The sequence below is a fragment of the Phacochoerus africanus genome, chromosome X (assembly GCF_016906955.1).
Source record: "Phacochoerus africanus isolate WHEZ1 chromosome X, ROS_Pafr_v1, whole genome shotgun sequence".
In the NCBI taxonomy this organism is placed as follows: domain Eukaryota; kingdom Metazoa; phylum Chordata; class Mammalia; order Artiodactyla; family Suidae; genus Phacochoerus; species Phacochoerus africanus.
The window spans coordinates 32,906,293-32,923,369 of NC_062560.1; the positions used below are offsets into that span (position 1 = coordinate 32,906,293).

General features: G+C 40.2%; 1 pseudogene; it reads right to left on the bottom strand.

The window, feature by feature from the left end:
* Positions 1-5,430: 5,430 nt before the first annotated feature.
* On the bottom strand, positions 5,431-13,623 carry LOC125117988 (poly(A) polymerase alpha-like; annotated as a pseudogene).
* Positions 13,624-17,077: the final 3,454 nt, after the last annotated feature.

Genomic DNA, 17,077 nt, shown 5'->3' on the forward strand with positions numbered 1-17,077 from the left:
GGGAGCAGCTGTGAATAATCTTGAGTTAACTATGCGTTTCTCCACTCCATCCTATCAGTCTCCCCTCCAGCTATGTGCTGAACTTGAATAAATTTCAAGGGGCCAATTCCTTTGTTTTCTATTATTCAGGACATTAGGAAAGAAGATTTAGAAGATTCCTTGGGCTCTTTTACCCCCTTTTGCTTATAATTTTCATGAATGTGATAGCAGACAGTAAGAACAAAACTTTATATATTATAGAAAATTAAGAACTGATTTACGATTATAGGAATCCCTTGGTGGCACCCTCAGAAAATAAATTCTGAAACAGTATGAAGAATTTTTGAAACTGGGATCTGTTTTATTAATTTTCAGGGAAATTTCCACTAAGTGAATGTCTGAATGGGCTAAGAATATGGTTAAGAATGGGTAATCATCCATGCCAGAATTTTTTTATTTTAGAGAAACCAAAGTTGAAGTTTTTTTCTCAAATATTAGGAATTAATGTTATGAAAACCTGTAGGGGGTCTGACCAATTGTGCTTTATCTTCATCTTTTATGCTTGGAGGCATTTCTAGCGAATATTTTCAACCTCCAGAAAAGAAAGGCACAATGGACCAGTCAATTTACTGAAATACAAAATAAAGCCTACTTCATGTGTCATCATATATGACTAAGCCATTAAGAGCTGAGACTGGTTACAGCATAACTTCCTCTGAATTACTGTGATAATTTAAATTTAGAAGTCTCCACAATTGTTTTACAAGGAAGGAAATATACTGGGGGAACAGACCAACCTACACCAAATTTAACTTACATACTCCTAGTTGTTACGAAAATGCAGATCTATTCCAGAATGCAAGCAAGGGCTGTACAAAATTTTCTGAATATTAGCTTGAGTCTAAGGTAGTATATTTTTTCTGTAACGTGAAACTAATTTTAGCATATAGTGGCCCTCTATAATTGCCTCCTTATTGTAATATGTATACAACCAATTCAGTTATTTCTTAAAATGTGTATATTTGATTAAAAAGCACCTATTTAATCTATAATATAGTTATCCATATTCACCAAGTGGTTGGCACCAACAGTGTACAACACACTGATAATGCGGCATATATTGTCTCTCCACCATCCCAGCGACCTTACACAAAAGATTTATATGGTTAATAGAGTAACTAGGACATACATTAATGATAAGTGTCCTGGGTGATACAGTCTCAATTGCAGGGAGCCCTATTCTTCTCTGCAGCAGTCACAGAGTCAGCTGTATGGAGATGTGTGAATGCAAAGCTGGTATAAATTAGCTGCACCCCATGAAACTGCAGCTGAATGACCTTATTTTGCTTTGTTACTTGAGATCATTAGAATCAGGTATTCCATATGGTGATCAAATGGGAAAAGGCATTTCAGGTAGTTGAGACCTTTACTTACATGAGAAAGTTCATGTATGTATTGTCTCCTGGGTATTTTATTCTAGAATACTAATGCTCCTAATAGGCACTTCTCTCATTAGACTAATTGAATCTGTTTCCTGACACCTAACTCTTTCCAAAAAAAAAAAAAAAAAAAAAAAACAGCTGTTATCTTACATCTAATTTGTGTCATATGCTCCAATTTCATAACCTCTTCTAGATTTATGAAAACCATTCCATGTTGTTCTTGGATCTATTCTTCCTAAACTACAGAGTGATCTCCTTAAGATGTCAACTGGATCATGCCTCCCCCTCCCCAAAACTTTTCAAGGATTCCCATTATGCCCAAAATAGTATCTCACAGCCTTTGGGAGCTGGCCTCTCTCTTCCTCTACAAACTCCTTGCCCCGCATTTCCCTCCCTATGCTGCTCACTCCTGACCTTCTTTGATCCCCTCAAACACTGGGGTGTTCTTACTTCAGGCCCTTTGTCCATCTTCCTCCTTGCCCTTTCCATGCCTGGCTTCTAATGCCATGATGATGTGATTACGTCTCAGAGAGGCTTTCTCTGAATTTCCCATTGAAATTAGGCTCCCTGTATGTTTAACAAAAACCTACACTGTATACAGCTGTGCCTATTTATGAGATAATTTGTTTCCCCCAGATAAGTAAATGCATAAATGCTTGAGTTTTATCTATTTCACTCAATACAGTACTCTTAGAGTCTAGCACAGTGCCAGCATTTCACAGTGTCAAACATGGATGAATTAATGCTGATTTACTTTCTTTTAAAAGAGCTAGATAAATTCAGTCAATGGATCTGTAAAAAATAAATATAAAATTCCCCCCTTCCTGGGAGCTCCTGTCCATAAGGCTTTGGTTTTGTTATTTTTCTTGTTACTTTCTTATTACTTGTTATTTCTCTTGTTAGTGGTTATAAGTGGTGGTTATAGAATTATATATATTACTAAACCCTAAATTGTCATCTATAATAGAGTAAGAAAATAGTGTCATTGTGAAACTATAGTTCACTTGATGAGTAGAGGGTTTCAAGAAATGTTAAGAGGCCAGAGTGCTATTTGAGGCAGTGAATTTGGGGAGAAATATCCTGTACCTGTGTCAACTTAAAAAAATGCACAACATAAAAGTTGAGAATTATGTTTTATTTGGCAGACAAAACTGAGGACTTCAGCCTGGAACATAGCAATCTCAGATAGCTCTGAGACTGCTCAGAAGAGGTAAGGGAGGAGCCAGGATATATGGGAGTTTTTGAAACAAAGACCAGGTAGTCAGAACATCAAAAGATTACTGTTAATGAAGTAACATCTCAAGTTAATGAATTTAGTGCTTTTCTATGTATGCGAAAATTCAAGGTCTAAACTCACAGAAGTCATTCCTATGATATGCACCTCAGCTATCTAAGGCCATTACGCCAATATCCTGCACTTTTCCATCCTGAGTCCTCTCAGGGTGCACCTTTGCGGGCAGCTACAGTGGCTCAGAGCTTGGCAGAGGGAAGCCCATTTGTCTCCATCCTGAGTTCCCTCAGGGCTTCCTGTATGGGGTGGCTGTCGTGGCTTGATGGCTGCAACATCCTTTGCTTACTGATACGGCAGGCAACATCGTTTCGTTGATACCTAGGTAATCAATGGATTTGAAGGATAAACATATCTAACATACAATTTAAATTTACTTTGGTATATTATGCTCATATATTATTCAATAGAATTCTTTTAAAAATAATATCTTATTTGCTTTTGGCTTCAGGCCTCAAGGAGTAGGATTTGTGTCTCATATTAGGTTTTCCTTTAGGGTAGAGTGAAAGGAACAATCCTGAGACACAGAGTCCAGGATAAGAATTAATTGAAGGCAGGAGTTCCCACTGTGGCTCAGTAGTAATGAACCCAACTAGTATCCATGAGGACTCAAGTTTGATCCCTGGCCTCACTCAGTGGGTTAAAGGATCCGGTGTTGCTGTTAGCTGTGGTATAGGTTGCAGATACAGCTTGGATCCTGTGTTGCTGTGGCTGTGGAGTAGGCTGGCAGCTACAGCTCTGATTCGACCCCTAGTCTGGGAACTTCCATATGCTGTGGGTGCGGCCCTAAAAAAAGACAAAAAAAAAAAAGAATTAATTGAAGGCAAACAATCAGAGCTGGAGTTCCTCCCTGTACTTTAGTGCCTCTACCAGGAATTTGCAAAAATCTTTGATGGGACATTGGACTATCTACAAGGTATTGAGACCATATTATCTAGACTTTTTAAAAGACCCTAAACTACATCCCTAACAAAGAGTTTCAAAAAGTTTAGAGTTGTTAAGTTTCAGGACATCATAAGGTTGGGCCATGGTTATAATTTAGAAATAACCTCCAGACATTGATGTTAGTAATAGACAAGGAATTATTTGATGATTGAGCTAACACTGGCATCTCTGCCATAAAATATCCTGTAATCCCATTAAAACCACATGAAAACAGGAGTTCTCTTTTGGTGCCTCTGGTTACTGATCCGCCATTGTCATTATGCCAGCTTGGGTCACTGCTGTGGTGTGGATTCAATCCCTTGTCCAGGAACTTTCACATGCTGTGGGTGTGGCCAAAAAAAAAAAAAAAAACATGAAAACATGTATAAAAAAATCATTTTGACTCTTACACTTTATAGTTTTCTAGGCTCCAGCAAGGCAGAGTTCCATATCTGTTATAAAATTTTGCAACTGTAACTTAAAAAGTACTATATACAAGATAGGCAATAAAATACTTTTGAACTATATATACGTACACACACATATACATATACACACACAATATAGAGAGAGACATTCACATATCTATACATACATATATATTTACCCACTATATTTTGTGGAAATCTTATAAATTATTTCCCTCAAGACTTCTAAATGTATAGACAATGAAAACTGCCATTAAATTAATCTAACCATTTAAAGTAAAATCCAAATCATTGGCTCTCTAATGTTTGTTCCAAATTAACTGCTCAAATCTTTTAGTTTTATATTCTTAACATTACAAATGTTATATACTTATGTCATAGAAAATTAGAAATATTGAGCACAGTTAAATACATTTACAATACCAACTCCTTTAATGCTAAATATTTTAACTTATTTCATTTTAACTTTTTTCCCCTTAACCTCGGTGTTGGTTGTTGCTGCTGTTTTTGTTTTGTTTTGTTTTGTTTTGTTTTTTTCAAGTTTGTGTGTGTGTTTTAAATGTTTTCAATGAAGAAGTATATCATCTGTTTACAATATAGCTATTGAAAAACAACAGCAGTATAGATATTATAGGACAAAAAAACTCCAGTCATGAGATACTATATATATCATGTGAAAACAACAATCTGATCTCTAGGTTATTAAAATTAGAATTAAAAAGTCACAACCCAGGATATGTCCAACTTTCCTACTTGGCAAAGCTTGAGTGAAATTCCATGAAACGTTAATAAGCTGAATTTTTTTTCCCCATTGTATAAACAAAATAAGACTAAATCTGTTCCTGGTATTTCAATCTAAATCCACAGCCACCAAAACACCAGACATTGTGCACTTCCCCTGTTAATACACCATATTTTCTCTTTGGTAGTCGGAGGAAAAGACAAAGTGAATACAGAGAACAAAAATGTGGGTAGACAGTATAAAGTAATGGTGAAAAGAAAACCTCAAGTAATGCATCTCCAAAGGATGTAAATACTATACGCTGACTTTGGAAAATTAATTTTGAAACATAGAGGGAGAGCTCGAATAATTTCAATTTATCATGAAAAATGTACATATAGAATGAAGCACAATGGAGAATCATAAAACATTTTATTTGGAAAAATCGGTTAGTTTTCTTTGCCCGGATTAAGAAAAAATAAGTTTATCAATATTTGCCATCCTTCATACAGTTGATAATAAATTGATGATAGCACTCTTGGCTCTGCAGTTACTGATTAGGACTTCTGATAAATGCTGATTAGCCTAGTGAGGGAGGCTGGCAAACAAACCTAGATCCTTTTTCAGTCATGTCTAATCTTGTACACTCTATTTTCCTTTTTTAGCATTTGAAGACAACAGGTGGAGTTGGCAGATATTGTTTGTGGACCCCCAAAGTTGTTTTGACCAGTTAAATCTCAGTTTTATTGAATACTTGATAACCAGAATAGAATTTGAAGGGTGACAAGGGATAATGAAGAGGTCTGTACTAGGTGTTTTCTGAGAAGCCAAAAGAGAAGATCCTTAGTTTCTAGTTGAGTTGTATTTATTTACTGTATTTATTTACTTATATTTTTATGGCCACACCCATGGCATATGGAGATTCCCAGACCAGGTAATGAACATGCACCTCTGCAGCAACCTGAGCCACAGCCATACGGCAGGAACTCCGAGCTGTATTTTTTAATATATAGTTGTTCCTTCATCTCCGTTTTCTCATGCCCACTCAAAATAAGACTGTTAGCATTTCCACTTATTTTATTCTTTTCTGTTTTGGTTTTCTTGGGATGCTTTTCTTTATGAGGTGGGGATGTCCTCTTGACTCCTACTACAGGATTAGGTAAATTGTTTACATTCCCTGAAGGTCTAGGTACGTTGGTCTACCAGACTTTTGAAGAATGGACTCTAAAAGACTGTAGGCTTTGATGTTGGACAAATGGCTGGTTGTGTGTCACTTGGTGGAGTGCTTACACTCGATGTACCCCTTGAACTTATAACCTACTCGTGGCACAGAAGCTTTAGTAGCCTGTATGTTGATTACACATGCTGCTATTATAACTGGAGCAGGGCTGTTTCTAGCCCAAGAGCTGTCAAAATAGTTTGTTGGACCAGTCTTCAAGTTAAGGCACAGTCACACAGATATCACTGTTTATTGATAAGCAGAAGTAGCTGTCACTCAGAGATGTCAATCTGACACACCTTTGGTTGAATGATTTTTGCCTTTTTTCTGAAGTGCATGATTGGGTAGTAGTTGAAGTTGATTTGTCTTTACCTGCACTGCAGCAATTTTCACATAAACTTGAAACACTTTGCTGTTTATTGCATGCTTGTAAACCGTGTCTGTAAAGGACTGAATATCATAGAGGAGATCAACACTGAGATTTTCAGAGGTTTTTTTCTGAGTTTTTAAAACACTGTCAATCACCTCTATTATATAAAATCTTCCTTCTTCTTTCTCATCCTTCTCCTTGTAATTCTTAATGTCCGTCTGTTTTCTCTCTGCCTCTGGATGAAATCCTCCATATGCCCCCTGGCTTTTCCATTCCCTCTTAACTAGTAAAAAAAATTTTAATGTCTTTAAAGCACTGACAAATTTATCTTGTATGACTTAACTCCAGTCTAGTAAAGGCCTATTTCAAATGAAAAACTTATTCAGTTAAACTTTTCTCCTCCCTAAGCACAGACCTTCTCCAGTGCTGGAAGCTGACAACAGGAAAAGGACAGGAACTAGCTTCTTCTCTTAATTGTTTGCTAATTACTATATGGCTGACCCCAGGGCAATGATAAAAAAGGCAGGAGTTTAATTGGTCACTTCATTTGGAATGAGGTGTTGAGGTATTTTGGTGATTATATTTTTCCAGTGATACCCCTTTCCTTCCCACAGGGTACATTTATGGGGTCCTCAGCAATTTTCCTGTTGGTGACCTCCCACTTCTACTCCTTGGTGAGAAGAATGCCTTTTGACTGGTTGGGTGTATACAACTTTACCTTTGACCTCTGGGATTTCAGCTGTTTATAATTGGGGTCCCAATGTTTCCCAATCAGTCCTCTGGGTTGGAGTAAATGTTGAAAAAGCCCAGATTGGATCCCTTTTTCAAAGTCATATTTGTTCCCAGGAAACCTGCACCTCTTACTCAGTTTTGTTGACAGAGGAGCTGGCTCCCTAGGCTGCCCTCTCTGCTCTGTGTGGAGAGCAAAGGACAGCACTAGCCATAAGTCTTGCCTTTAAATTCTTAGGCAGAAGTCAGGTGCTTGTTCTTTTGTTCCTCGAGCTCTTGGAAACACATTTGAAGTTGTTTTTTGTTTGTTTGTTTGTTTGTTTTTTAAATCTCAAAGTTCCTCTCACTTGAGTGGAGGTAAAGCACAGTGTAATTAAATCTTCCTTGAACTAAATCCTACTACTATACACTTCTATATACCCTATAGAACAGCTAAAATGAGTAAGAAAATACTCAGTGTTATTGAGGAGGCAAAGCAACTGGAACGCTCATATACTACAGATGAGAGGATAAATTGGTATAATAACTAGAAAATGCTTTGGCATTATACACCATAGGTGAACATATCTAGTCTCTATGACCTAGCAATTCCACTCTTTTTTTTTTTTTTGACTTTTTGTCCTTTTGTCATTTCTAGGGCCGCTCCCGTGGCATATGGAGGTTCCCAGGCTAGGGGTCCAATCAGAGCTGTAGCCGCTGGCCTACACCAGAGCCACAGCAACGTGGGATCTGAGCCGTGTCCGCAACCTACACCACAGCACACGGCAACACCGGATCCTTAAGCCCCTGAGCAAGGCCAGGGATCAAACCCACAACCCCATGGTTCCTAGTCGAATTTGTTAACCACTGAGCCACGACGGGAACTCTGCAATTCTGCTCTTTAGGCATGTATCTAAAAGACATGCACATAAATGTTCAACAAAAGTATGTTTGTAGAAGCCCTATTTGTAATAGCCCCCAAATACCCAATTGCCCATCAATAATAGAATGGAAAAATAATAGAATGTAATGCTATACAGCATTGAGGACAATCATTCTATAGTTGCACACATCAATATATCAAAAACACAATATTGAACAGATGTGCCAGGCACAAGAGTATATACTATATGACATCTTTTATATAAAATCCTTAATATAGGCCAGGTTATTCCATGTTATGTTAGAGGTCAAGAATAGTGGGGTGGGCAGTGGGAGATGGATAAATTAAGAGATTGAGATTAAAATATACGCAATACTTTATATAAAGTAAATAACCAACAAGGATGTACTATACACCACAGAGAACTATACTCAATATTTTGTAATTATCTATAATGGAAAATAATGTAGAAAAAGAGTATATATGTATGTATAACTGACTCACTGTACTGTACACCTGAAACCAACAAACTATTTTAAGTCAACTATATTTCAATAGAAATTTAAAAAATAAAGAACTGCAGAGTTCCCACTGTGGCACAGTGGGTTAATGATCTCGCTTGTCTTTGAGGAGGTGCCAGTTCGATTCCCGGCCCTGGCACAATGGGTTAAGGATCCAGCGTTGCTTCAGCTATGGTGTAGGTGGTAGGTTGCATTTGTGGCTCAGATTCAATCCCTGGTTCGGGAACTTCCATATGCTACGAGGGCAGCCAGAAAAAAAAAAAAGTAGTGGCATGATTGGCTGGAAGAAGCTTGAGGGAAGAATCTGTGGAGCTGGTAATGTTCTGTTTCCTGATCTGATTCTAGTCTTATGGGTAAACTTAGTTTGTAAGATTTTATTGAGCTGCACACTTGTAATACATGCACTTCTTTTTTGGCTATAATAATTCAGTAAGAAGTATAAACCAAAACAAACCAACAAAAATGAAATTAAATATCTTTTTAATCTCATCCTCTTACCTGATTTTTTTTTTTTTAATCTTTTTGCCATTTCTTAGACCGCTCACGCCAGAGCCACAGCAACACGGGATCCAAGCCGCATCTGCAACCTACATCACAGCTCAGGGCAACGCCGGATCCTTAACCCACTGAGTGAGGCCAGGGATTGAACCCGCAACCTCATGGTTCCTAGTCGGATTCGTTAACCACTGAGCCATGACAGGAACTCCCTTTTATCTGATCTGGAGGTGGGTGATCTGTTAATGCTGGAAGACCCAGCATTGGGCCACCCACCCGCTTTGCAAATCCTACACAGATGGGCCAGCCCCTTGGCTTAGATCCTGCAGTTACTGGGCAACTATTGTTCTCTTCTCATAAGCCTGTGTCCTCTCTTTGAGCCTACAGGAAGAATTGCATTTATCATCCTGTTACATAAATGATATGGTTGGTGCAAAGCTATCAGAAGCTTGGGGACCTAAATGAGGACTCTAAGCATGCTCAATGGCAGGTCACAAAAGTGCCGAAAGCTTTAAAAACAATAAAACTTTATGAAGTGGGACTTAAGTGACAATTGTTTCTACATTAGCCTTGAGGGCCACAAATGCAGACTCACTTTGCCTAGATCTTTTGGTAATATCTCTATTAATTTACATGGGGTATGATTGACAAAGCAATGAAGCTGAATGGGCTTTGCAGAAAATATGTCAGAGGGGAAAAGAGATTTAACCTACATTAACCTCTGTCAATTCTTTTATCATGATGCAGGCTGGCACTTTGAAATTAGCAAGTATTTAAGATTCTTTGAGTCAGATTGTTTTTTCTCATATCCACAACATACCCTAAACCCCTAAAAGTCTGCATCTATAGAAGCAGTGCTTAAGTAGCAGGATATTTGGATAGATTCTCAGAAACAGAATTAGATACAGGGATGAAGAATTTTGTGTTTCAAGATTCTACTGACAAATTGTTTTCTATTTGGCAAGGTCAACAGCACCATGTGGTATTATCAAACTTCATCAACATTAGATAATATTATTTACTTAAATATATACATATATGTTAAATAACTTTCATAGGTAGAAATGGCTCTTCCAACATTTTAAATTTAAAGAAAGATAAAGCATATTGGCCATAATTTTATCTCCTACATTTTAGGAAAAATCTTTTCAGCATAACTTTTTTATTGAGTTGCTGTTGTTCTGACAAAATATAAACTGAGCTTCTGATCAACCTCTGGCAAAGAAACTATAAAGGAACATAAGGACAATAGTCTCAGCTTCCTCAATTAGTTTAGAAATTCACAATTATATTAATCTCAGAAGACCTTGGTACATATTATCTGAAATGGTATTCACTCTTTTGTTCAGTGCAATGTCTAATGCCAAGCTAATGCCAAAGTAAATTATTAGCAATTATTCTTTCCTCTTTCAGTAGATGAAATATGGAGCAAATCCTGTGTTTTTCCTGTATCCTATATGTAGTTTATATAATTACGTATGTTGTAATTTCAGAATAGATTCACCTATAACTATCTTAAATTATTATTATTATGATTTACGAAACTATTTCTAGATGGGAAAATTTCTTAAGATATACCAAGGAAAATCATGGGGCTCATAGAATTTTCTATTTTAGTATATTATGAAGCAATAAAAGATTTGCTTTATAAAACTTACTTAGGGAGCTCCCATTACAGCTTAGTGGTAACAAACCCAGCTAGTATCCATGAGGATGTGGGTTTGATCCCTGGCCTCGCTCAGTGGGTTAAGGATCTGGTGTCACCGTGAGCTGTGGTGTAGGCTGCAAACATGGCTTGGATCCTGAATTGCTGTGGCTGTGGGATAAGCTTGCAGCTGCAGCTCTACTTTGACCCCCTAGCCTGGGAACTTCCATTTGCAGCAGGAGTGGCCATAAAAAAGGCAAAAAAAAAAAGCAAACAAACCCAAAAAACAAAACTTACTTAGAACCTTACAATGCTTTTTCAAGAAGCGTCATACTTTAAGAGAAGTAAGATTATTATAATGGAGCTAATGATTATTCAATTAGTGCTAGTATTCTTACTCGTATTTATTTATTTATTTATTTATTTATTTATTTTTATACTCCATTGTATACCAGTTTTTAACAGCTTCATTGTGGTACTCTTATATACAATTCCATTTTAAGTGTACAATTAAATGTTTTTTGTAGTAAATCATAGAGCTGCATAACTGTAATTACAATCTAATATGATCCCATTTGCTTATTTAAATTTATTCTACAGTTGTACCCCTGGTCCTTGATAATGACTAATCTGTTTTCTAGTTCTATAGTTTTGCCTTTTCTGGACTTTCCACATATGGGCAATTATACGATATGTGGCTTCTTTCACTTAGCTCTTTTTCAAAAGATTTATCTCTATGTTGTAGTGTATAGAAGTATTTTCTTCTTTTGTATTGCCGAATTATATTTATGTGTATGCCACATTTTGTTTAACCATTCATTAATTGGTGGAGGTTTGGGTTATTTTTAGGTTTTTTTTTTTTTTACTATTGCATATAGTGCTGCTATGGACATTTGTATACAAGTCTATGTGTGGACCTGTGTGTTCACCTTTTGGGGGTAGATACTTAGGAGTGAAATTGCTGAGTTGTATAGTAAATTGTTTCATCCAGTATCACAACTTAGGTATGATGTTGGCCTTCCCTGATTGTCACTAAAATAACTATTGTTTCAGACAGAGTACCTGTGTGTGGATTTTCAGATTAGATTAGCCTCAACTGGCAGTGAAGACCCTGATTTTATGGCTTTGTTCACCTGCCATCCAGAATGAGGTTAGTAAGAGGCAGGGGAAGACAGGGAGCAGGTACAGGTAAAAATGCCATAGACTGACACTGTTTATACCTGAGACCCGAATTTCAACAGTTTTTTGAGCATAAACAAATGCTTCTCAGCTTGTTGTATGCCTTTGGTAGATTTTCAAACAATATTGAAATGGTGGTTTTGACAATTTGTCCAGTTTTATTATTGTGTGTGAGGCAGAGGATTTGCCAGTCTCCTTACTCTACCATTCTGGAAGTCTTGTATCCTTCAAATACCAGTTTTTAAGCTTTTTAAAAAACAAAGATGTTGGAGTTCCCTTGTGGTTCAGTCGGTTAAGGACCTGATGTCATTGCAGCAGCTTGGGTCACTGCTATGGTGCAGGTTTGATACCTGGCCTGAGAACTTCTACATGCTGCGGGCGTGGGCAAAAACAAACAAACAAGCTCCAAAGATATCAAGGCAACTTATTAAGGCACATATATGTTTTCATATATAGTTTAGTGAGATTCTTAAACATTTTTTGTAAAGGGCCTTAGGGAAAAATTGTCATATGAGCATAGATAGGTAGACAATATTTCATAGAAACAGACTAAGTTGAGCATAGAATAAAATCTAAATAACTTTCGTTATGTTATGATACCTCCCTAGAACGGAAAAAAGATGAACCTATCTTCCACCAATTTGGGGGCAGTACTTAATGTTTTTACATAGTTTAGAACTCTTCCTTATCCTCTTACAAAGTTACCCACAGTATATGTACACACACACACACACACACACACACACACACACCACTTTCCATTTATAGTGACATTTAATTAATTATATACATGATTTTGTAATGGCTAAGTGTGGATTAGCTCACTAATGTCAGAGGGGTTTCATACTCCCATAGTACTGGCCTGTTTCTTCCAGGAAGAAAAGGTAAGAATAAGAAGAGTTTGGGCTACACTGCCAGGCTCCCACAGCCATTTAGAAACACTTAACTAATGTTCACTTAGAAATCTCTCATTAAAAGTCTCTCTCTCTCTCTCTTTCTTTCTCTCTCTCTCTCACACACACACACAATCAGTTTGTCAGTTAATTGCCTGTGGCGAAAGTTAATGTTCTAATAAACTAGGTATTAACTGACGTAATGAGTGGTATCATGTAGGTTATTGCGATTATAAACCATACTTAACAGTTTAGAAAATCAATAACATATTAAACTAAGGTTAGTGCTTCTCAAATAGCTCCTTGGCAAGCAGTTGTTTTCTGACAGATTGTGACTGATTCTTCTGCTTCTGGGGAGGTTGAACATGTTCTGCTGCCTTAGTTACGATACGAGTTCATGTCTATGGAAAAAGCACATAGAGACACAAAGACAGACACCTACGAACCAGGGGACCGCATCTCACCTTCCATCGGCGAGCGGCTCATTTGTGGATCTGCAGGTTGGGGAGGAGGCAGAAGAGGGAGGGCGGCAAAAATCCAGGCCTGTGCCTGCTTCCTATGCTGTCTCCACACACAAACCTCTTCACTGGTTCAGGGTAATTAAAGGAAAGGCAGGGACGAGGGTGACAGATTTGGCAGTTCTCTTTAAATGGGAGTGTGCTGTCCCCAGCAGTCAAGGGGCCTACGAACCATGAAAGAACTCTCCATGCTGTGGCTCCTTCCTGTCACTGCTTCTACACTTCATCTTGAAGCTACCAGAGAGAGAAAAATGAAGATTCACAGAAAACTTCGTGGCAGTGATTCCCAAAGCAAGCTCATCTGTGTTTTGTCAGAGTGTCTACCTGAACTTCTGGAGAGGCACGTTAGTCAGAGGAAAGCCGGGAGATGTCTGTGAGGACAATAAGGAGGCAGCATCATGCTGACTCATCATTCTGTGAAGAGTGAGTTCAGAGGTGCTATACAAATGTGTGCTAGTCTCATCAGAACCCCCACACCACGTCCAAGGCCCTTCGTTAAGCTCCCCTCTGTAGGGTTCATCCTTTATACACAAAACCTCACTTTCTGTCTACTTTCCCCTCTTCCCTACTGCGTGTCCTACAGCAAAAAGTTATTCACCCGAAGACATCTCTTATTAATGCAGCACAGGGACAACGTTACGGTACAGTATTTGTAAACGGATAAAAGAGATGTGTCACGTAGAATGAAAAACATGCAACCGGGAGACAGGAAACCTGTGTTCCTCTTCTGCGCTTGGGGTGAAACTCTTGGGTACCCAGGAGGAAATGACAACACCCAGGACCTGAGTGTTCTCGTGTGTACAGGGAATTGGCCGAGATCTGATCTAGGTCCCTTTCAGTGTGACAGGATGCCAGGGGTCACTGCACAGCTTCTCTGTGCTGCTTACCGGCAGAGCTTTCTCCTGTCCATGCGATCTTCACAACGCCCTCCTGAGGGAGGTGTTGTCACCCCATTTCGCGACAGCAGAGCTAGGGCTTGGAGAGAACGTGCCAGAGACACAGCTTGCAAGTGGCTTGGCCGGAGCTCTGGATTCTAATGACACTCCTCAGCTAGACCAAACCGTTGTGGATGGGCAAAGCTACTTTTTGTCATGCGAGCTGTTCCCCTTAGTTCTTGGGTTTAGGAGCTAATCCTGAGAGATGGGCAACCTACGTCAATAGTATTGAGGGGTCGGAGGAACAGTGGATTCTCAGCCACGCTCCCGAGCTCCCAGACCTCCTCTTGGTCCTTGCCCTAGACATCCCCCACCTGCACATGGTGCCTTCAGCCCTGCCCTCTCCCATCCTTTGTAGCCTCAGGGCCTTGTTCCACAAACCGTCAGGCAGTCCGTCAGCTTCCAGTGCAGTAACAGGCATGGGTGTGGAGGGCACGCACCCACGAGGCAAGCGGAGGAGAGATCCGGCCAGAGTCCAGACGGCCCCTTCAGAGTCTCACCGACCATGCAAGGAGAAGAGGGGGCACACAGGGGGGGTAGGCCACAGCGTTTCCTGACTTGAACGTCACAGCTCAAGCTCTTCGCTAAGTGCTTTTGGAGATCTGGTGATTTCGACCTAGGCCCTGAGCTCAAATATATCCTGATGGTGTCCAGCTCCTGGGAAGCATCGGTCCCCGGGGTGGGCCACTAAGGTCCCTGACCTGGCCCTTCCAAAATGACAAAAGGTTACCACATGGTCCACAGGCAAATGCCCAAATGGTCTCCAAATGGCTTCCTCTAACAGCCTGTAAAACTCCCTTGACCTTAGGCAAATGTTTTCTTAACTTATAACCTATGGCCTTTATTCCAAGGACTAGCGCCTGATGCCCAGCTTCAGAGAGCTCATTCAAACAGACCAGCAACACACGGTAGACCAAGATCGACTTTCCTCAAAGCCCACCTCTGACGAAACTGGTCCACTGCCTTCTTCAAGTCAGAATCTGTGTCGCAATTTGGTGGCCTTTGAATAAGAGTAAATTGCTTCGGGGGGGGTCTTTTCTAAGTCTGAAGTATGCTGACAGCTTTCTTTGGAACATGCTGATATTGCTGCAGGTGTATGTAAACGAAAGCAAACAGGCTTGTCCCCCTCGGGTCATGCTGAGTGTCTGTCTGTCTGGCTGCGACAGCATCGGAGCATGCGCAGTACCCAGCTCATCCCCAAGCTGAAGCAGCAGCTCCGGCGTTCTCTCCCCCAAGTGCTTGGCGGAGCTCTCTCTGCAGCTCGGTGCCCAGTGTTTCTGGGGCAGGTACTCCAGGGAAAGGGCTCTGTCTTCCATGGGAGAAATCTGTTTCCCGGGAACACGTGCATCCTGGTTCCCGAGAGCACTTCGCACCTGCTTCTGCATCCACTGGCGCTCAGCGAACCAGCAGAACGTCCTCAGGGTGAACCAGGGACTCTGCAGCCTGTGTTTCTTCTTGGCTCTCGAGAGGAAACAACTCCATTGAATCTGGGCTCCCTTCTCCACCACGCAGACTGTTTCTCTAAGTTGTTTCAAGGTTCTCAGCCCGGATGGAAAGCGAGGCCTGAGTGCTGGAACAGGACGGTGCCCGGGGTTTGAGGAAGCCGGCCTCCCCCCAGGCTGTGAAAGCAGCACGCTCCTTGCCAGACAGTTTCGGAGTTCTCGCCGGCTGCTTCTGTGTTAAGTACAGCTCAGGGGAAGGTCTCCTGTTTCTTTCTCTCTTAGAGCTGACTCCGCTAGTTCTGAGGCCAGCGATTCCTCTGAAAAGTATGATTTAGTAAATCCTCATTTCTTGTGGGAGCTGTTTTACTGGACGTTTCTCGAAAATCTACTGGAAACGATGTAATCCATCCAACATTGACCACTCAGCAAAGGTTGTAGTTATGTTCTGGAATGCGACAGTCAGACTCTGTCCCTGCCCATTATACAGACTGTCTCAGAGTCTCATGAGACCACCTCACCCTTAGTTGATTGTATAAAGGAAAGTTGTCTACTGCAGACATGGCCACGATGTGTAACGCAAGATGAAAAGAGACCCTGGAGCCAACGTTCTGGTGACAATCTAAGCCAGTTTAAGTTATTTACTCATTCTTCATGGAGCTCCTTCCTTCGAGCCTTGTGAGGAAAGCTGAGAAGTATTATTTACACGTTAAAATAGCTGCAACTTCTCTACATTTCCTTTCAGGTCAAAACACACACCATATGCCAGAGGTAAGAATTCTCATCTTTAATTGATGTTTCTCATTAATAATACTATCAATCTATCACTTTCTACAAAGAATTCCAATATGCGTTATCTCGCTTGATCTTCACAACAACATTATGAGCCATAAATTCTACGGGCATTCCATTTTGTTTAGTGGTTTCAGTTACAGGAAGGCTTCAAAAAGAAGGTGGAATGTGAGTTGACCTTTGTGGGAGGAGGTAGGAAATCTGCATAACTACTTTTCTGTGAGAAGGTGGCATTTCTCTGCCTCTGAGGGGTGTAGCCTTACACAGCGCTGTGGACCACAAGGCAGGTGCACAGACCATGCCTCTCTCTTCACGCCCCTCCACCCTCTCTTATTTGGATGTTCCATGGTCTTACCTCTTACTCCTGTAACCCCTGCTCCTGGGCCTCTTTCCGTGTGGGAATAGGGCAGAGGGTTGTGAGGGGTAATGCCTAGACTGGGAGTCCAGAGACTCCCTAATTTAACAATAGCTAATTTAGCAATAGCTGTGTGACATTTGCCTGATTCCATCTGTTAAAAACCAAGGAAAGTGGCTGGCAACATGACCTCTTGGGTGGCTTCTTTTTGTGTAGGGCTATTTACAGACGTGTGGACAGGCTTCAGAAAGCCCATGGGACTGTTGAGGCACCCAGGGACCTGTAGCAATGGAAGCCTTTACCACATCTGAAGGGGAAAGACGTTTTGATGGCTGGTGAAGAG